Source organism: Tamandua tetradactyla, chromosome 3 (genome assembly GCF_023851605.1).
Source record: "Tamandua tetradactyla isolate mTamTet1 chromosome 3, mTamTet1.pri, whole genome shotgun sequence".
NCBI lineage: Eukaryota > Metazoa > Chordata > Mammalia > Pilosa > Myrmecophagidae > Tamandua > Tamandua tetradactyla.
In genome coordinates this window covers 170592555-170615341 of record NC_135329.1, presented here as the reverse complement: position 1 = coordinate 170615341, position 22787 = coordinate 170592555, and the positions used below count along the sequence as shown (strand labels likewise).

The window sequence follows — 22787 nt, the reverse complement described above, 5'->3', positions numbered from 1 at the left end:
TAAACTCAGAGTCTTAAAATATAGAATATAAGGGACCTAGAGATAGACAGAAACTAGAAAAGGGAGAGTGGTTACCTAAAATGTATAGACTTGTTAACAAGACTGAACTTAAATGTATGGGAATGGATAGAGGTGATGTTAATTCATTAGTGGGATTGTAAGTAAAATGCAGTATTGAAGGTGAATTTGATTGAAAGGGGTTGTTTAAAGTCATGTATCTCACTATTTAGCACTGAAAATATAATTAAGTTCTTACATGAATTACTTCAAAGGTATGAAACTTGTACAAATTATTAATAATAGAGTGGTTTATGGTAAAAACTATCTATTGCATGCTATGGACTATATTTAATAGGACTACATCACTAGTAATACACTAATACTATGGGTAAATAATTGGGTGGGGTTGGGAATAAGAGTTACTGGGTACTTGTGTTTTCTCTTTGGTATGGCTGTATCCATCTGTTATTTTTATCTTTGGAGTAAGGAAAATTGTCTAAAATTGAGAGTGATTATACAACTCATTGAGGATACTGTGAGACAATGGTTATCTATTTTGGAAATATTATATGTTATGGGAATACATCTCAACAAACTCTGCAGATTCAAAATAAATAAATATAAAGATCAAGTGCTAGAGAAAATGTATACCTAGTCAATGTTGGTAGGTAGCAGAATACTGTAAACCCTCCGGAGGTTAATGTAGTAGATCCACAGGAGGCTAAGTATGGGGTCACCATAGGATTAGTAGGAATATATTCAGAGGAACTGAAAGCAAAGACTCGAGTAGACACTTGCACACTGATGTTTATGCCGGCATTTTTCATAACAGCTAATGGATGAGGTGGCTGAAAGGTACATCAACAGAGGAGCAGAAGAGCAAACTGTGGTGTATACATATGATAGAATATTGTACAGCTACAGAAAGGATGAAGTTGTCAGAGGCATGCAATGAGGTGAATGAACCTTGGGGACATTAAGTTGAGTAAAATAAGCCAGAAACATAAGGACAGATATTGTATGATCTCATTTGGAGAATACTTATAAGAAAACTAGGGCCTAAAAGTCCCTTGAAGGATGGGAGAAAAATTATGGAACTATTATTAAACTTTACCACTGAGAAAACCCCAGATACTGTGCCAAACATTAGGGACACCCAAATCAATGGTGCTTGGCCCTTGATCTTGAGGCTTGCTCTTGTGAAGATTATATATGTAGCAGGGAAGCTTAGTCTACCTATAAGTGTGCCTAAGAGTCACCTCTGGAGGACCTCTTTTCTTGCTCAGATGTGGTCTTTCTCTCTCTAAGCCCAAATCTGCAAGTGAAACCATTGCCCTCCCCGCTACGTGGGACACAGCATCCAGGGATGAAAGTCTCCCTGGTGGCGTGGGAGATGACCCCCATGGATGAGCATGGCACTGATACTTTGGGATCACCAATGCTGTCCTGACCAAAAGGGGTAAGAGAAATATAACAAACTAGATATCAGTGGCTGAGAGAGTTCAAATAGAGTCGAGAGTCTACTCTGGAGGTCACTCTTATGCATGCTTCAGTTAGATATTGCTACCTATCATAACTTGCCAAAATCCCAACCAAAATCATTCCTGCCAATCCTAAAGAATACTTAGGGCATACAAAGCTTCCATGCACTAGGGTAATTTTCTAAATCCTACAACCTTCAGATGGGTCCCTGGACCAGATAAATCCTGAAATGCAGAGGGGCCAACACTTCCAGAACATCAATTAGTTCTATCTCCCTATCCCATATGATTGACAGCCTCTTCCAACATGAAAAAATTAAAATGAGCATAGCCCGAATAAATACCACTAAAGAGTAGGAGAAGGATCAAAGGTGATGGTGGAGTTATACAGAGAAGATTGGGTTTAACAAATGAGTATGAGTGCTGAATCTTTACATTGATATTTCTTTTAGCCTCCAGTACCTTAGAGAAGCTAGAAATAAAAACGGAAAATTGTGGAATCGTAACCCATATCAAATTCTTCAATCTGTTCTACAACTAATTGTTGTGATATACTTTGAAATTTATTGCTTTTATGTCATTTAAATAGAAGGGGGTGTATAACAGAGAAGATAGGATTTAGCAAATGAGTATGACTGTTGAATCATTATATTGATATTTCTGTTGGTCTCCAGTGTCTTGGAGCAGTTAGAAGGAAAAATGAAAAATCATGGAGCTGTAACCAAAAACAAACTTTAACATTTGTCCTGTAACTACTTGTTAAAATGTACTTGGGAATTTATTGCTTTTTTTCTATATATGTTATATTTCACAATAAAAACAAAACCTTAAAAAAAAAAAAGAAAGAAAACTAGGGCCTAGATTGTAGCTCTTAGAGCATCCATATTTATTCCTGAGTTTTAAATGTTATTTCTAAATTCTGAGATGCTTGCTTTATGTGTATAACCCGGTATTTTCCTGGAACTACCTGTGTGATGTCTCAGACTCAGAGAGTTCTGCGGCTCTGAGAATCAACATTATTCCATACAACAACTCTTCTTCTTGTTTTTTTTTTGAAAACCATCTGTTAGCATTTAATCAACCTCCCTCCATATGGCTTCAAGCCACCAGGACACAGGCTCCCTCATACCCTTAATCTTCTCCTCAGCTATTCTGCTAAAGAATTTGGCCTTCACAATGACAGGCTGCTGCGGGAGCTTTCCCTTCCCAAGAACTTTGTGGTAGTCTGAGTATACGACATTGCTAATGGGAGCAGCTCCAGTTTTGTTTTTTGCAGCATTTCCCCATGTATGTTCACTGACTAAGGTCCACTATTTATCAGCGTCGACAGTTGGACAGAAGTTCTGATTCCTCCTCAAGTTGATAATGTCTCATCCCAGCCTTCCTAAAGTAACCTGGGTAGTATTTGTCAAAGTTGATCCTGTGGTGATGCATGTCACCAGCATTACCCAATGTTTGCTGATAAGACCATGACTGTGGCTCATGTAGCCCAGGAGATTCTGGGTCTTTTTCAATCTGGAAGGCATGCCTGTTGGCTGAAGGGAAAGAGCCATATAGCAACTCTTAAACAAACTGTAAAAGAGATTCGACTTTCAGACTTCAATTAAGAGTTAGGAACAAAGCTGAGTATGTTGGAACTAAGGTAAATCAGAATACAGGGTAGAGGTTGATAATGTCTGTGTTTTAATACTTCATGTCCTGTGTGAGACCAAAGGAAGAGGAGTTTATTTTGTCTAAAATTTAAATTTTCTGTAACACACAATCTAACCTAACCTGTCTGATCAGTGCATTTAAACAACTTAAACACATGGAACCTAGGATAGGGAATGAGACTGTGCAATTCTGTTTAGCTTAATGTAATATGCTAATACAGTCCAGAGTATGTTGTGCATATAATAAAAAAGTATTTGCAAAGTCCCATGAGAGACTGGAGGAAAAAATATGACACTATTAAACTTCCCCGCCTGGGAAATTCCTGATATTCTCTCAAGTATTAGGCACCCCCAATTTAATGACCCAACTCTTCAATCTGGAGGCCTGCTCTTATGAAACTTATTTCTGTAAGAGGAAGCTAAGCCTACTTAAAATTATGCCTAAGAGTCAATTCCAGAGAACCTCTTTTGTTGCTCAGTTGTGGCTTCTCTTTCTCTAAGCCGAACTCTGCAAATTAACTCATTACTTTCTCCTGTACATGAGACACAACTTCTAGGGTTGTAAGTCTCCTTGACAACATGGGACATGACTCTCAGGGATGAATCTAGCCCTGGCATCATGAGATTGGCAGTGCCTTCTTGACTTAAAAGGGAAAAAGAAATGTAACATAATATGGTTTCAGAAATGAAGAGATTTCAAATACAGTCTAGAGGCTATTCTGGAGATTATCCTTATGCAAGCTCTGGCTAGATATGCCAAACTCCAGCCTGCGGTATTCCTCAAAACCCCAAAGAATCCCCAGGGCTCTTTCTGAGACTCGATAAAAGTTTCAATCACTAAGTTCATTTTTCAGAAACTTAAAACCTCCAAATTGTTCCCATGCCAGACAAGCATGGAAATTCAGAGATACCAGTCTCGCCAAGAAAATCAACCAGTTGCATCCCCCTACCTATAATGTCAACACCCTTTTTCAACATGAAGATGTTAGGATGATCATTGCCAAAATATCCCTGAAGATTGAGAGAATGATCAGGTGAGAGGGAGGAGTTGTAACAGAGATGATAGGATTTAACAATTATGTCTGTTGAATCATTACATGGATTTTGTTTCTATGTTTTGTTTCTTTGTCTCTAGTGTATTGGAACAGCTAGAAGGAAATATCTGAAACTAAGTGAACTGTAACCCATACCATACTTTGACATTTCCTCTATAATTACTTGTTAAACTGTACTTTGAAATTGATCACTTTTCTATATGTACATTATATTATAGTAAAAAATATTAAAAAAATAAATAGAGATAAAAGTGCTGAAGAAGATGTGGAGAAAGATGCACATATTCACTGTTGGTAGAGAAATAGAATGGGGCAGCCTCTCTAGAGGGCAATGTGGTGGTTTCGCAGGAGACTATAGGGTTGCCATATGATCCTGCAATTCAGTTACTAGGTATATATTCAGAAGACCTGAAATCAGGGACACGAATAGACATTTGCACACTGGTGTTTATGATGGCATTTTTCATGATTGCCAAGGGATGGAGGTGGCCCAAGAGCAAACTGTGGTGTATACATAGGATGGAATACTGTACAGCTGCAAAAAAGAATAAAGTTGTGAGGTATGCAATGAGGTAAATGAACCTTGAGGACATTATGTTAAGCAAAATAAGCCAGAAATTAAAGGGCATCACTAATGCCCTTTACAATTTCTGTTGCATGAGCTTATAATATAAACTAACTATAATGTGTAAACTCAGAATTAAATTTGGAAGCATCGGTTATAAGGAGATAGAACGTGGGCAGAAATTAGGCAGTCATTGATTAAGGAGTAACGGAATGTTCAATAAGGCTCACTGTAAAGGTTCTTAGATTGTAAGCTTTTATAGCAGTCACATCTACTCCTGAGTTTTAGCTATTATCTCTCTAAATTTTGAGATGCTGACCTCTTTATATATAAACTGGTAGTTTCCTGAAACTTTGGGTATCGATGTAACACCTGAGACTCAATTAGAATTCTGCAGCTCAGAAAGTCAGTATTATTACATACAGCAACTCTTAAAGAAGTTGAAAAAGAGACCAGACTTCAATTAGACATGTGAGTGAAGCTGATCTGTTTAGGACTAAGGTAAATCAGAATAGGTTTAAATGATGCTATTGTCTGTATTTTTAAACTGCAACTTCCAATGGAAGAGAGATTCATTTTTTTCCAAAGTTAAGTTTTCAGTCACATACTGTTCTAGTTTGCTAGCTGCCAGAATGCAATATACCAGAAAATGAATGGCTTTTAAAAGGGGAATTTAATAAGTTGCTATTTACAGTTCTAAGGCCGAGAAAATGTCCCAATTAAAACAAGTCTATAGAAATGTCCAATTTAAGATATCCAGAGGAAGACACCTTGGTTCAAGAAGGCCAATGAAATTCAGGGTTTCTCTCTCAAGTGAGAAGGCACATGGCAAACACAGTCAGGGTTTCTCTCTCGGCTGTAAGGGCACATGGCAAACACGGTGTCATCTGCTAGCTTTCTCTCCTGACTTCCGGTTTCATGAAGCTCCCAGGGAGGCATTTTCCTTCTTCATCTCCAAAGGTGGCTGGCTCGTGGGCTCTCTGCTTTGTGGTGCTGCAGCATTCTCTGCTCTCTCCAAATCTCCTATTCTCCAAAATGTTTCCTCTTTTATAGGACTCCAGTAAACGAATCAAGACTTGATTAAATCACATATCCAGGGAAATGATCTAATTACAATTTTAAACATACAGTGCTGAATAGAGGTTAGAAGAAGGGGCTGCCTTTACAAAATGGGATTAGGATTAAAACATGGATTTTCTAGGGTACGTACATCATTTCAAACCAGCACACATATGTCTGGTCAGTTTAAACAACCTAATCACTTGGAACTTGGAATAGGAAATGGGATTTTATTCTGTACAGGTTAATGTAATACCCTGATACATTCCAGAATATTTTAGGCAGAAAATAAAGCATTTGCAAAGTCCCTTGAGAGAATAGAGAAAAAAATATGGAACTATTAATCTTCAACACCTGGGGAATTCCTGATATTCTCTCAAGCATTAAGGACTCCCAATTTAATAAACCAAGTCCATGGTCTGGAGGCTAGCCCTTATGAAATTTATTTCATAATGGTAAAGCTAAGACTACTTATAATTATGCCTAAATGTCACCCCCAGAGAAGCTCTTGTGTTGCTCAGAAGTGGTCTCTCTCTCTCTCCAACCCAAACCCTGCAGATAAACTCATTACCCTCCCCACCTATGTGGGACATGAGTCGCAGTGGTTTAAGTCTCCCTGGCAACGTGGGACATGACTCCCAGAGATGAGCCTGGTCCTGGCATTGTGGGATCAACACAGCCTTCTTGACCAAAAGGGAGAAGAGAAATGAAAAAAAATAAAGTTGCATTGGCTAAGAGATTTCAAATAGAGTCCAGAAATCATTTTGAAGGTTACCCTTATGCAAGCTTCAGCCACATTATTGCAAATTGCTACAGTATCACCAAGCACCAACCAACAGTATTCCTGAAAACCTTAAAGAATACCTTGGGCTCTATCTAAGACTCTATATAACTTCTACCTAATAAGTTTGATTTTCCAGCAATTTAAAGCCTCCAGATGACTCCTATGCCAGATAAGCCCTGAAACCCAGAGGTACCAATCTCTCCAAAAATATCAACCAGTTTCATTCCTCTACCCCATGACGTTGACACCCCTTTTCAGCATGAAGAAATTAGAATGTTCAAAGCCCAGATACACCTAAAGATTGAGAACATGATAAAATGAGAGGGAAGAGCTGTAACTGAGATGTTACGATTTAATAAATGATTATGACCACTGACTTATTATATAGATATTTCTTTTTAGTTACTAGCGTATTAGAATAGTCAGAAGGAAATACCAGAAATTGTTGAACTGTAATCTAGTAACCTTGATTTTTGGTAATGATTGTGTAACTATGTATCCTTTATCTTGTGATCAGACGATTATAAAAACCTTGTGACCTACAATCCCCTTTTCCAGCATATGGATAGATAAGTAATAAATGCATGAAAAAAAAAAACCCACAGTGGAGCTCTATCAAAAAATAGCCCAGCCTGGGTGGGCCCCAGTGGCTCAGCAGGTAGAGTTCTCACCTGCCATGCTGGAGACCCGGGTTCAATTCACCCGGGTTCAATTCACCCGGGTTCCTGGTGCCTGCCCATGAAAAAAAAAAAAAAAGCTCAGCCTAAGAAATGATTTATAAGCATTTTTCTGATTGGGACCAAAGTATCATCATCTGAAAGACTTCCCAAGAAGTATGGGATGGTAATGAAATAGTCATGATGTTGGAATGTTGGATATTATTACTTGAGGTGATGCGATGATAGATTCTTTTCATAGCTGATGAAGAATACTCCCTTAGAGATACAGAGTTCAGTGGTAGTTGGTTAGTAGTTCTGCAGTACTTTTGAAGGGGAGCAGGCTCTGGTTCCTGAACTGGTAGTACTAGTTAAAAAATTATTGAAATATGATGTAAATACAAAATGATCCCCTACCATATAGATCTATAGCTTGAAAAATTTTCACAAACTCATCTACCAGTATAAGTAGCACCCAGATTAAGAAAGAGAACATCATCTTTCCAGAAGCCCCACTTGTCCTCTTCCAGTCTTAGCTTCCCCACTCCAAAATAACTACTATCCTGACTTCTAACAGCATTGAGTAGCTTTGCTTGTCTTGTACTTACATAAATGGAATCATATAATATATGCTTTTTTGTGTCTTTCTTCTTTCACTCAATATTATGCTTGTGAGGTTCACCCATATTTTTATTTAGTTATAATTCGTTCCTGTCCATTATTGTATAGTATTTCAGGCAGGTATATACATACATATATATAAATATATACATATATATATATATATATATATATATATATATATACACACCATATATACCATATAGATATTTCTAAGGGCTTTTACCATATATATGGTAAAAGCCCTTAGAAATATCTAACACCTCTAAGTCTAACTCTGTGCTTACCATGATGCAAATATCTAATCTGTAATTTGAGAACCTAAGTGATATTATCAACCAGAAAGGAACCCTGAGCCAATGAACTAACAGTTCTGCTGTTAGTGTCCCTTCCGCAAGTTAATAAATGGAAATCTGGAAATATGACTGTGTCCTTTGAGTTGTTTGACATTAATGGAATTCCTGTAGTTCTGTTATCTCCAGGTGAATTGATAAATTTGAAGTTTTTGAACCTTCAAAACGGAGAGATTAATTTCTAATGAAGCTAATTCTAAAATTGCTTAATTGCAATTGACCTGAGCTATATTGACCTGAACTCTATTGATCTGAACTAAAGACTGTCTGCTCCAAATGCACTTCTGTGTCTGAAATCTATCATATCTCAAGGTGTAAATATCATGGAAAAGAATGGCAGCCCAGACTAGCAGAAAATAGCAGATACACTGGGCTGGAATGTTGTGGAGAATGTCATGAAGAGTCTATTTGCAGAAATGTGGACAGGATTAAGGAAACCAGTCCGGAATTTTGAGGCACCCAGAGAGTAGTAACAGTGGGAAGCTGCTGCTTTCCCTAGGCTAGAAGGAGCAGAGGAAGATGATAGTGTTCTTGGAGTCCACTGAACACTGGAGCATGGCAGGGGGGTTCCCCAACAGAGAGAACGCTGGAATTGAAGACCAGTCAGGAGTGAGAAGGGAGAAAACATTCCAAACTCTGTTCCTAACCTCCGAACTCCTCTAATGCCTGAGGGCAATGCATGCTGATAAGCCTCTTTAGCCACAAAGCAAAAGAGAAGGTTGGTGCATGGATCTCAGGGAGGATGGCTTGGCATACAAAGAAAAACAGCATAAAAGGAAAATGCAGTATAACATTGGCCCTATGATACCAGGAAAACTAAACCCAAAAAGGCACCAAAATTAAATTTCTCATAGTATTTCTCTAGGACCTCACCCTTGCTTTTCTCCCCCCTTACCCCTGCATTTATTTTTACAATGCATTTTCAATATTTTCTGTTTCACTTTTAGTCTTCTTAGCTTAATTGCCGTATCACCTGTCACCTCTGTGTGAACTTGAACTAAATCACAGCAGAAATTCCTTGGCAGAAGTTTCAGTAATGATACAGCTTCTGGGGAAAGTGTCTTCTTTAGCCCAAAGCTATAGCCTCACCCGCTGTCTTCTCCCCAGACATCATGTCTGTCTTCTCCCCAGACATCATGTCTTGGGTTGGAATTTTGAGCCAAGTAGAAACGTTGAGTTTCTCTAACATTTGTTAATTGACAAAAAATATGCAAATTATGTTATACATTTTTTAAAAATTAAAGCCTGTGTGATATTTTTTTCTTTACTAGAGAAGTGAATTTACAGAACAATCATGCATAAATTACAGGATTTCCCTATACTACCCTATTATTCATGCCTGGCATTGGTGTGGGACTTTTATTACAACTGATGATAGCACATTTTTATAATTTTACTATCAACTGTAGTCCATGGTTTAACCCAGTAAGGATTCATGGTTGTGTAATGCAGTTCCTTGGATGTTTTAAAAATTTATTCTATTACTAGATATATATCTTAATATTTCCCCTTTTGACCTGTGGTATTTCTTATATACCTAATCAAAATATTATCCTCTTTGCGGGGGGGGGCACTTCAACATCTTTAAGTTTATTTTGGCATCTCATCCCAAGGAATTGTGAAGATTTATATTCATTCAACAAGGAGATTTGGGACTTTCCACATATAGATTTTGTTGAAAATGCTGTAGGAGTCGTAGTATTAAGATAGATATTGAAAAGACATAAACAATAAGAAAGGAAGAACCATGTAGTAGAAACTAAACAAATGAAAAAGGGCTCTGAGCAGGTGAGTGATTCACTTAAGAGTGGGATTAATTTTAGGTGTCTTAAAGAAATAAAACTTAGAAAAAAAACTTAAAAGCTATCTTATTTTAACCAGTATGATGGGAAAAGCATTGGACTAGGAGTCAGAGACCTGGCAAATGACTTAGCCTTTCTGTGCTTTAATTTCCTCACCTATTAAGTTGGGATAATAGTAAAATGAATGGATTTTTTATGGCTCAAATGAGAAATCTTCTGTTGCAGATACTTCAAAAGTACAATATCCTTTGCTAATAATGTAAGTGTAATAGTGAATATTTTCAAAATACTTCCTGGAATAGCTTTTCTCATTGGTAAGTCAATTTCTTTTCCCCATCCTGACCTCCATAAAGGCTTATTAGTGACTGTTGTAAAGGCAACAGAAAGCACAAAGATCATGCTTGTAGTCAGAGGAAGTCCCAGGTAGATAGGAAGGGGAAGTAAAAGGAAAGGCATCTCTTCCAATTGCAGTGGGTCAAGGGAGAAGAGGGCAGACAGAAAGGGGAGAGTCCTACCATGTGACAGAAGTGTCGCCAAAACTATATGCCCTTTCCAGGCTTTGGCTGAAAGGAAAGACTATGCTTGGGCAGAGCCTCTTACCTGGTCTTCTATTTGAGGCCCAGTAAGGATATTGTTTCTCTGGCTCCTCTGGCATCAACCTGATGGTGGCTGCATCAAAGTAAATTCAAGGGTGCAGCATAGTTAGGCAGAAGGAAACCCTGAGTTTAATTTTATTGATGCTACCTCAGTTTCGTTGTTGTGAATGGGTGTAGAACTAACTATATGTTATTGAGGGGAGCAAGGAAAGCAGCTGTAATAAGAGTGAAGTGTCAGAGGACCAGATATAATGAAGGAGGTGACCCCACAGTAGACCACTGTGGAAGGCATGGCCGAGGTCATAGAATAGATTGCATACATGAGAGACTTTAGAGGACTCTATAGTAGCAGAAGGAGGTCCTGGGGGGAAATCAGTCAGGGAGCAGTGCTGGGCCCAATGCAAACTGAGACATCAGACCTTGAGTCACAGCAGCCATAGGCTTTAGTAGTCCCCACCAGCTGAATACCCAGGGATGGGAAAGTCAATTGTCAATTTTCCCTGGTCCAGGCAGTCAGATAGCCACTCCCCATCAGAGGCCAGCACAGATCCTGTGAATGCCATATGGATGTGTGGGTCCAGAACCCCAGCTGATGCCATGCAATCATGTCAGGCTTCAGCCACCACTTTTGAGTGGCTTAACAGTGAAGGCAAATTCTAAGAGACAGCCTATTTTTAACTAAAAAGATGGAGGATTCATCTAAAGAGACTCTTTAAACTATAATGTCACTAATTTTACCAGGCCTTTTTTTCTTATAAAGATCAAATCAGAGACAAAACAGAGAAGTACCTTTGTAGTAGAATCACGAATTTACTCACACTGCGTTTATATCCTTGCATTAATCCCTGAAATACTTAACTTGTTTTGAATGAATGAATGAAACTCTGAAAAATATGTAAAACTAAAAATTTGGGGATACTACTGTAAAAAATCTTAAAGTCAGGGTAGTTGTGGACAGGATCTGTAATACAGTGTGATAGGAATTTTTCCATCACCCATCTCAGGGCTTTTGCACTTGGACTTGCTGTTCCTTCTTGCTGGAATGTTTTATTCCCAAACACTGGAGTGGCTGCCTCATTACTCCTCTCAGGTCTTTTTAAAAGTTGTCTTCTAGGGAGATTATCTCACTGTACTACCTAGTATTTCAATCCTTTTAGACCTTTCATATCTCCTTCTATTTTATTTATTTTTCATAGCATTTACCATTATCTGACATAATTTATATTTGACTTATTTATCTTGTGTTCTAGTCAAGATAAGTAACACTAACAGTGCTAACAAAAAAAATCCCAAATACAAGTGGCATATTATGAGATATGATTATTTCTTACTGATATGGTGTAGTCTGGGAACAAGTGGGGCCATTCTCCTGGCTGACTCTTCTCCAAGGGGTGCTCAGCCAGGCTTCTTCCATATTTTAATGGTGCAGTTTTCTGCATGTGGCCATCATGGTCTCCAGGGAAGGAGAAGGTACAGGGAAAGTATATCATATACTTAATCATCTTGGCCCAGAAGAGATACACATTAGTTCTTCTCACATTTTATTGGCCAGAACTAGTCATGTGGTCACCTAACCACAAGAAAGCCCAAGAAATATATAAGAGCACGTAGACATTGGTGAACACTAAGAGTCTGTGTCTAATCTGCCTTCTAGTCACCAAATATCCATTTGTTGCCTTATTTCCTGTGTCAGAAAATAAGTCCCCAATGAGTCATACCCTTGTAAAACCCCCTTTCTTTTAGTGTGAGTGGAATCTATGACTTGCTTCTAACCAAGAAAATATGGCAAAAATGATAGGATATCACTCCCTTAATTAGATTATGGCATATAAGACTCTGACTTTGAAGAAACAAGCCATCATTAGTTCTACAAGACACAGGAAATGAATTCTGCCAACAACCTGAGCAAATTTGGAACCTGAGTGAATGGTTTATTCCCCTGTTAAGTCTGGAGATGAGAATGTAGCCTGGTGGACACCGTGATTACAGCCTTGTGAGACCCTGAGCAGAGGGCTTAGGTAAGCTGTGCTCAGACTTCTGCACTATGGAAACTGTGAGATAATAAATATGTTTCCGGGTGCTTTTAATGTGTGTTGTTTTAAGTCATTAAATATGTGGTAATTTGTTATGCAGCAATAGAAAACTACTGCATTCCTGTACTAAAAACATTCTCTCTAAGGAAGACAATCCAGTCTTTGCTTCTAGTTCTAATTCATAATCACTGGGTGATGTGCAGCCTTCTCCATGAAGTCTAGATCTTGTTCCTTATGGTATAGCAACCTATGATTGAAAGGAGAATATATCTGCCTCCCTTGATGACCAATATATAATGATGGATACCCACAAGGTATACTTCCATTCGGAAAAGAAAAGGAGACACAGCAGTTTTTTGTTTACAATAATTCTAAAATCCTGTGCCCTGCAGGTTGGGAAGTTCCACAATTAAACTCTGGTTTTGCCTTCAGAAAGGTGCCCTCTGGGAGATTCCTCCTTCCCCATTATCTGCCTTGGCCACAAAGGTAATAGGAATTATAAACTAGATCTCCTTGGGGGTTGTACAGCATTTAAAGCCTGCTTCCTGGATTTGCAAAATTGTTTTAAGCTTTGAACTCACAGGATTTTTCAATCTGGGCTCATGGTGTCTTTGGTAATGCAATTCTCCCTGCAGTACACAATTTTTTTATCTGTTTACTTCCCATCAGTTGCATGTGCCAATAACTGCACCAAAAGTTTTTTCTAAACGTATTCTCAAACTTCCTTCAACTTAATTGTGGTGACCCTGAGCTCTCTAATAATACCATTAAATCTGATCTTTTCAATGACTGAGTTTAATTGTACCTTTGTCTCTTAAAGTCTTTTTAAATCCCATTTCTTACTGTTTAGGATCTAATAGCAGTCAGCCTTTCAACTTTTATAAAGTCCCAAACTTCTAGACTCCATTATTTATTTTTTTACTTATCTGCATCTTTTTATCAGAGAAGATGTAGGTTTACAGAAAAATATTGCAGAAAGTACAGTTCCCATATTACTTACCCCCATGTTTTTCTTTATTATTAACATTTGCCTTAGCGTGGTACCTTTGTTACAACTGATGAAACATTATACTTGTATTATTAACTATAGCCCATAGTTTACATTAGGGAACACTCTTTGTATTTTCCATTTATTTTTGAAAACTGGCCACTTATTTCTTGATCCTCATCTCTTTCTTGACTGATAGACTAATAGATTCTAATCACTAGTCTTAGAGCCGTTCACTCAGTAGGTACAAGGTGAACTATAAATTATCATAGCAGCACGTTATTAATCATTTTGCCATTGTAAATCATATTGCTATCTTTCTAGCTTCCATTATCAGTCTTCTGCTGCTGCTGAATGCCCAAGTAAATGCCACAGTTTTAAGATCTTTATTATAACAATACACCTCTTCAAGGTACCAATTTCCATTGTAGTCAGGACTATTAGTCCTGGCTTCTGTAACAAATAAGCTCCAAATATAAGTAGCTTAATTTCTAGTTCACATCACAGTCTGATATCGGTCAGACAACTGTAAGTGATGACTCAAGGATCCAGGCTCCTTCCATCTTGGAATGATATCATTACAACACATGGCCTTTGTGGTCTACAATGAAGGTCAAGAGACTGCGAGAAATCAGTGGATTTTTAACCTCCTCAGCGAAAAGTGACACAATACTTTTCCTGAAGTAGTCACATGAGCGGCTTAAATGCAAAGGAGACTGGAAAATATGGATATCTGAGCACTAACACTCTCTGCCACATTCTGCTTATTATTTGCCCCCTTCTCCATCCCACTAGAATAAAAGCTTCATGAGGGCAGGGAATTTTGTCTCTTCTGTTCACTTTGTGTCCTCAAGACTTAGGAGAGTGCCTAGCTCGTAGTAGGTGATTATAAAATATTCACTTAAGGAATATTTGAAAGGGAGAATACAAAGATTCTTACTTTTATTGGTGATGGCTGAAAAATTAGTAGAAAGAACGTTTATTTAGAAGTAAAAAAAGTCACAAAAATTATACATTTTATAGAACTGACCAATGTTAGATATCATCAATTCCGTAAAAATAGTATGATTTTTAAGAAGATTAACTAATTCCCCTGATATACCTGCTAGACGTCTATAATACTTTTTCCTTCATGGTTTGGCTACATATGTTTTTAAATTTTTATTTAATTTTATTTTTTACTTTTATCACAGTAGCAAATATACAACTCAGAATTTCCCATTTTAGCCACTTAGCCATGAGTTGTTACCTCAACTTTTTCAGCTGCATACTCTTTGATTTCTTTCTCATATGGAAATTATTTTGTCATATTTTCTATACAGTTAATAGATATTTGTCTTTCCACAAGCATAGTTGATTAATATTTGTTTTTATTATTGATAATAGAGTTATGTTTTTGTTTGTTTTTTACCAGCCTACAACTCATTATTGGGAAAGTCACATACATTTTTGGGATTGTTGTCAAGTTTGGGAAACTTTCTATCGAATTTCTTTCACACATAAAGAATAAGAAAGAGAATTTTCTGCATTTTTGTTTCTGGATAGATACATTTCAAACTTTGTCTATTCTATTACCCATAAACTTCTGTATTGGGTCCTGAAAAACATTCATTTGGTGATATGACCTCTGGCCTTCCACCTTCATATCACAGCTCTGAGTGGCACACTTAATGATAGGTCTTCAAGCAATCAGAATAGATGTCACTGCTACAATGGGCAGAAATGATCAGGGACCACATAAACTTATTCCACTTAGCCAAACTAAAGGTATCTCCAACTCAATTTCCCCTTAGCTAGAGCTCTCAAATGCCTGCAGCTATGCCAATGACTTCAGACACATTGGAAATTAACAGAGGGAAGTTAGAGGGAAAAGAAACAGGAATCTTTTCAGATTAAAATATCTTACTTTTGAAACTTTCACAAAACCAGGATCATGTGAACATGTTTCTAGGGTACCCTCCTATGGTGTTGGAAAGGGCCTGAAGTTTCTTAGGTTCTGCCTTTGGATTTAGCTTTGGACACTATGCTTAGGAGAGGCAGTCACTAACTTGAGCACATCCAGAGAAAGGAGGTAATTAGGTTGGTGAAGAGTCAGGACACTGTCCTGTGATGTGCAGTGAAGGGCAACAGAAAGAGAAAAGACACAATTTGAGTGGTTTACAAATTTGTCTTTAGTAATTGGAGTCTTGTCAGGTGGAAGAAATATTTCCATTCAATAAAAGGAATGACTTTCTAATATTAAGTCAGTTCCAAAGAAAAGTTGATTGACTTGTGAAGTACTGAGTTCTCTTTGCAGGAATAGTTCAAGAAGAGGTTAGGTGGGAGGAGCCTGTAAAGGGGAGCTGTGCATTGGGTTGTGGTGGCAATAGGGACCGGGAGTGCGGTACTAAAGAATCGAACCTTCACACAATTCTGAAACTCTAAGATTTTAGAAAAACTTTGCTTGTTAAGCTTATTTGTCACATTAACTTCAGTTTTAGTATAGATAAGTCTTAGAGACAGATGGTACTGCTTTTAAGGTGAGAGAAAATAAAGTTGTTGTTTTTAACCTAAGGGCAGTAATAGTGATCTATTTTGGCTCTATTTATTTTTATGCTTTCTGCTTAAAGGTAGCTTGCAACATAGTGGTTAACCAATGCAGGAGGTTAAGGGTTGCAGCTGTGGGGTTGCCAGGTCTAGAGCAAGTTGTAGAAAGAACATCCCGTGAGATCTCCAGTCTTCCAATAGGAACTGGAATAGGACCATGGGAAGGGCTGCCATCAGTTCTGTGGAGCAGCCTAGTAATGATGCTTTAGGATGGATAGACTCAAGGGAATAATGAGTCAGAGCTTCTCTGTGGTAAATGACAGAACACAACTGAAACTGATTTGAGGAAACATAAAAAAGGAGGGTTTATTGGCTTCAGACACATTTGCCTCCATAGTCTCAAAAGACATCACCAAGACACCCTCTCTCCCTCAGCCTTTTTTCCCTTGATGCACTTTCCTTTCATTCTCATACGTTGGTGGTCCTTGTTACTGCCCTTTTATATCCTTTGAACTTAGCTGTCCTATTTTTAAGTGCTTCTTTTCCTGAATTGATCTGGCAAAAGCCCCAGATTGAGTTCCTGGACTATCATGCCCACTCCTGAACCAATCACTGTGGTTTGAAATATGACGACTTGTCCTGAGGCAGGGAGGGTGTCAGTACTTGGAACCATAAAAACTCATTGGAGGTGAGGGGTCGATACCATGCGGGGGTGGGGGTGGGGGCAATATCCTTACATTTAAGCATTTTAATTTTTTCCCCTCCAAGTGGTGTGAATAAATGCTGCAGAAGTCGAGAAGGCTGAAAATATTAATACAGTAATTTTTATTTTTAGTGCCCTCTTTAGGCATAGTAGCCCAAAGTACTTTCAACAATCCAATTTTAATCTACACCCTGTGCAGGTGATAAAGGGTATATTACCTGCTTGCCCCTGTAGTTGAGGAAGCCGAGGCCTGGCACACCCATTCAGCTTTCTCGGGGAATTTAGGACTAGTCTTGCCTGCCTGATCTCGGAGGGTCTCCTCCATCCTCCACGGCGCCCCTCGGAACCCCAGTGTCCTCCGCAGCAGAAAGGAGAGCAGCTCAAGCTCCGCTGCAGCCTCGGGACACGTCCTCGGCCCCGCCCCGCCTTCCCGCACCTTCCTCAGGGAGGTCTAGCTGGCCAAGGTTTGGCTGCTTTCCCGTCCTGCCCTGCACCCCCTACCCGCATCCCCGCCACACACACCCTCGTCCGGGACTTGCAGGAAGCCCCTAGGCAAGCGCCCCACGGGGCGAAGCGAGCCGATGCCTCGGAGGCATCAAGCGGGAGGGGCGCGGTCGCTGCCGGAGGTGAGCGAACCAGACCCCTCGACCGCTGAGGGCAGGGGCGCCGGGGCTGGAGGAAGGTGGCGGCGGGAGGAAGGCAGGGCAAGCCGGCGGGGGTCGGCGAGACGGGGAGACGCAGGCCGGCCGGCGCGCTGCTCGCGGGCGACGCCTGGAGAGCGAGCGGATGGGAGCCGGACGCTGAGGGGCCGCTCCGGGCCGTGGCGATTGGCCGGAATCCTCCTCGCGGCTCGCCGATCCCCGGCGCCCTCCCGAGAGCAGGCGGGAGACATGGCTTCGCGCGTCCCCGCCGCCGCTGCTGACTCGACACAATCGGCGGGGCGCGCGGGGGGCGCGGCGTAACCCGGGGGTGGGCGGCGGCGAGGAGCCGCCTCTGGAGCTCCAAGAGTCGCTGGGAGCCGAGCAAGATGCTCGCACAAAAGCTAGCCGAGAACCAACCCGCTGCGGAGGGCGGCGGGAAGCGCCGCTGAGGGGCGCGCCGGGCGCGCTCTGCTCCTGCGCCGGGTCCCTCTGGTCGCTACTCCGGGTCGCAGGGTCGGGGACCGCAACGCAGAATCTTTCAGCCCCGTGGCAGCGGCCGCCGCAGCGGGGAGCTGCATGCGACGCGCGGCGGCGCTCCCGGCCGCCTGCTTTCCTCGCGGCGCGCGCGGACCGGCCGGAGGGCGCCGGGGCTGCGGTCCCGGGCGACTGCAGGGGCGCCCTTCAGTCCGGTAGCCTCGTCCCCACGCGCAGCCCGCGGTGGCCGGCGCCGAGCTCCAGGTGAGTGCGCTGCCCGCGCCAGGCCCTCGCGCCGCGCGGCAAGGTACCGGCCGGAGGGAGGCGTCTTTGTTTTCCTCCCTCGCCCTCCGGCTCGGTCATTCATTTGACATTTCGGCTTCCGCTGCCCTGAAACACTGGGTGAGAGACACCGGGAAGTGTTTGACGGTTTGGCTATTCTTGGGAGCTGGGACTGTCCGGTCCATTTGCGCATCGCTTGAGGGAGAGGCGGCTTCATTTCCTTTTTCGTTTCCAATGTGTTATAAACATCCTCTGCTGGAGCTTGGGGCCTGGAGGAAACTGGGGCTGCAGATTTAGATGTTGACGTTTCCGAGGACCCGCAACTGCAGAGGTCTGGCTCTTCCATGTCTCATCTTCTCCTCTATTAGCCGAGTTCAGGTGGTTTTCGTCGTCGTTTGTGATCGTGAACATCTTTTCATGCACATTTATTTCTTTTAAAATTGGGAGTCTTTGGAGTCAATGCAGAGAGCTCACAGTAAGGGTTCAATCGATATTGAACTTCGAGAAGAAGAAAAGCATTCGCGGTCATCATAGATAGAAGGCAAACTTCGTGGGTACGATTTCTCCTTTCACTGCCCTAGACTGAAGTGAACTCTGAATTCTTATTGTACATATATACCTTTGCCAAACTGTGGAACTTGTCTTTACTTAGTTTTTTGTAGATTGCCATTTAGAAGAAAAATATTTTCGTGTAATTAGTAGAGTCCTGTATTAGATATGGTGAAATTCCATGTATTCGTTTGTCTTACAAACAGGATTTTCTTTTTACTATTTCTCGTATTCCCTCAAGGACTCATTTCTTCTGTTGCCTAGAGAGGGTTTTTTTTTTTTTTTTTCTTTTTCCCTCCTCTGATTTCTCAACTCCCAACAGATGGCTGTAAGTACTAAGAGGTTATCTTTAAAACGGCACTTGCATTCCCTACAAATAAAAAAAAAATGTTATTAAATTTATATTTGGAGTTGTTAAACAAGAGGCCTAATCTGATGGGGGTATTATTAATGGTGTGGAAATCTGAAGTTTGCTAATCTCTTTGGTCATCACAAGATTCCTGCAAGGATTGTTTACATAGAGTGGAAGACAGATGGCATCCCTAGCAGACAAGAGAAGCCAAGCAGAAGGGTCATTGTATTCCTCAAAAAATTATCCACTTCACTGTTAGGAGAAGAGGTTGGGTGGTGTGGAGGGTGGACTAGATATGATTTTTAACTTCCCAAAGAAGGCACTATAACCTTACCATCCAGTTACCTAAGCAGTTAATTTCTTTCTTCTTGGAACATTTAAAAAGTCATCATTCAGCCATTTGTTTTGATAATTAGTTTGGCACATTGGCCTCATTGTGGTTATGTGAGGCAGTTTGAACAAGCATATTAGCATAAATGTCTTTGAACTTAAAATAATTGAACAACTTAAAGAGGAAAAGCAAAAATAGTAGTCATAACTTCTTAGCTATTGTATACAAGTGGCCTCCAGGACTTTAGTGGGATCTTGTATATAAGGGAGTTTCTCTTCCATCTCGCTGACAGGTGGTTCTCTACCCCCCTGCATTTGTCCCCAAACTCTCAGCTATGGGCAGTCGTCTACTTCTTTGATGACTTAGCAGCCAAAGACATTCTCTTTACCATTTTATTGTCTTCGAATCATTGGTAGTGAATCTTTCTGAATGACTGTGGAGTCTGTGAAGAAATCAAGTAATTTTGAACATTCTAGATAAGCCAACTGGAGATTTTCTTCTCTTACCACCATTGTAGATTATTTATGTACTATAGATTGCAATTGGATCACAAAATTGGTCTTCCCTCTGTACAGTGTGCTCTTTGAATTTGAAGGAAAATATTCCAGTAAATGGACACTCACAAGACACAGGACTAAATTTAATGAAGAACAAGAGCAATGTTTGACCTCTCTGAATAGGAGGCATGAAATAAATAAATAAGCGCTGGTCCTTTTAACTTAGATAATGTAATCTTGGGAGAAAACATAATCTCTTATTCTTTTCTAAGATCTTGGCACTGATCTCAGCAAAAGGCAGAGAAATTAAGATTGTTATGTGTACTTGAGGACAGATGCTATAGCATTTTTTTCTGGATGGATGTGCTTTGCAGGAGTGATGGCTTTGGGGCTTTTGTCCGGTTTCAGTGTGTGCCCTGCATCAACGAAAGGATCTAACATTCCAAGTACTTGTCAAAACACTTGAGTATATGCATACTCTTACCAAGTTGCTGTTTCTATTGTGAAGTGTGACTTTAAGAGAAACCATAGGCTTTTTGCCTGGGGCTTGCTGTGGGCCTGGCCTGAATTCACTTTCTACTGCTTTGCTGCCTACCTTCCTGGGAAAAAATTGGAACCAGTTTTGCATGAAGTGTTGGATAAGAAATGGCAGTATTGAGTAAGGAACTTTCCAGCTTTGTTGTCAAAAGCCAGGTCTGGGCATGAAAGAGAGAGGACTGTATTTGAAGTTTGGTTGACCTAACAGAGGCAGCAGCCAAAGGTTGCTTCATTAGACTCTGGGTACCTCTTGAATTAGGATATGAGTGAGGGAGTCAATGGATAACCACACCTGCTGCTTTGTCTCTGAAAGTCCCAGTTTATTTCTCTTGAGTTATCTTAATGATCAAAAGTGTCCCCTTTTATCTTTATACATGCCCTGGTTTGGATGATAAATTATATAATTTCCCTAAGTATTAAGGAATCTTGCTTGACTATTTTCTTAATCTTGACTCAGATTTTGAGTCATCCTTTATTTTGGTCTTTTATTTGTTAGACACAAAGATAAAAAAAAAGGTCCAAAAATTTAAACTAGAAAAACACTAGGAAAAAAGAACTAGTGAGGAAGAAAGAAGAATGAGGTAATTGATTGCTCATCATCTATTTACACATACAGAAAATAAAATAGCTTCATCTTTAATTCATTAAGTGTCTACTATGGCTATAAGCCCATGTTACTATTGTCTTCAAGCCAAAAAGAATTAGCACTTGCCCATTTACCTAGGGTGGACGCAAATTGAGACAACTGTGACTTGAGAGAGTAGCTTCAACAGGCCTGTTTTCAGACTTCTTGGTGTGTTGCTCTTGCAGATATGAATGCAGGTTTCATGATCTAGTATTTGGTCTAATTCTTGAATATTTACTGTTAGTTCAGAACACTAGTGTTGTTGTGAAGATGTGTTTCCACATTTTCCTAATTTTCCAGCTCTCTGGATCATGAAGATAATAGGAGGATCTTTGTTTCCCATTAGTCTCTTTTGAACTTGGTCCTGAACTTCGTTCTCAGCTTGTCATACAGAGGGTTTGTAGAAAAGGGGAACTTGGTGTGTCTGTTCATCATGTGAAAATTCTCACAGGGCTTTTAGATTTTGTAGGTGACCTGTTATCATTTGGTTTCTGTACCACCAGTGCTATTTAGATGCAGCTTGTGGCACCTACTTCTGTAACAGTTGCTGTATTTCCTTGCTAAATATGCATCTGCTTGTAATAGTGCAACTGCCATGCTGACCAGGAGAGGTTACAATTAGTTTTGGCCGTCACCTTTTCTGCACCCACTGTGATGAAGTCTTCAATACTTGGTCAGCATGCCCAAATAAGAAGAAACTTGTATATCTCCTTTATAAGTAGGATGACCATGTAATTTTTTTGTACAAACTAGGATCCTTTTGAGAGTAAAAGGGGATACTAACTAGAAAGGACATCAGATCAACAAATATAAATTGGAACTATTCCAGGAAAATTACTATGTGTGGTCTCCCTAATTATGACCCAAGTCATTAGCTTTTATTAAAAATATTTATTGTGGTTATATATATGTATGTATATATGTAAAATATATAAAATTTGTCATTTTAGCAATTTTTAAGGGCACATTTCAGTGCCATTAAGTACATTCCAATGTTGTACAACCATTACCACTCTCTATTTCTAAAACTTTTCATCACCCCAGACAGAAACTCTGTACTTATTAAGCAATAGCTCCCTATTAATCTGCTTTCTGTCTCTTTGAATTTTCCTATTCTAGATTGTCTGTATACAACAGAATTTGTTGATCCATTCGTCTATTGATGGGCACTTAGGTTGTTTATACCTTTTGGCTATTATAAATAATGCTGCTTATGAACTTTAGTGTACAAGAATCTTGCTGCTATGAACTTTGATGTACAAGAATCTGTTGAATCTGTTTGAGTCCTTTTTAAATTATTTGAGGTGTATACCTGGGACTAGAATTGCCAGGTCATATAATAGTTCAATGTTGAATGTTTTGAGGAATTGCCAAACTTTTCCATAGTGGACTGCACCATTTTACATTCCCACTGGCAATGCGTGAGGTTTCCAGTTTCTCCATGTCCTTGACATCACTTGTTGTTTTCCATTTTTTTTTAAAACAAAGCAATCCTAGTAGGTGTGAAGTGGTCCAAGTCATTTATTTTATATATAGGATACCCATATGATGAGAAAATGTCCTTAGTTTCTTCTAGATTTTTTTCAAATATATATTTATGTGTAAGCATTCATTTATGTATGTGT

At 39.8% G+C, this 22787-nt stretch overlaps 1 protein-coding gene and 1 pseudogene across 1 annotated transcript in view; one reads left to right on the top strand and one right to left on the bottom strand.

Moving 5' to 3' along the window:
* Positions 1-2579: 2579 nt before the first annotated feature.
* Positions 2580-3007, bottom strand: LOC143676483 (large ribosomal subunit protein uL15 pseudogene; annotated as a pseudogene).
* Positions 3008-18185: 15178 nt separating this feature from the next.
* The window catches only part of HECW2 (HECT, C2 and WW domain containing E3 ubiquitin protein ligase 2), a 405018-nt gene continuing 400416 nt past the window's right edge, over positions 18186-22787 (top strand). The window contains exon 1 of the mRNA XM_077154518.1: positions 18186-18253. The gene's annotated coding sequence lies outside the window, so the exon portion shown is untranslated. The remainder of the gene's footprint in view (positions 18254-22787) is intronic.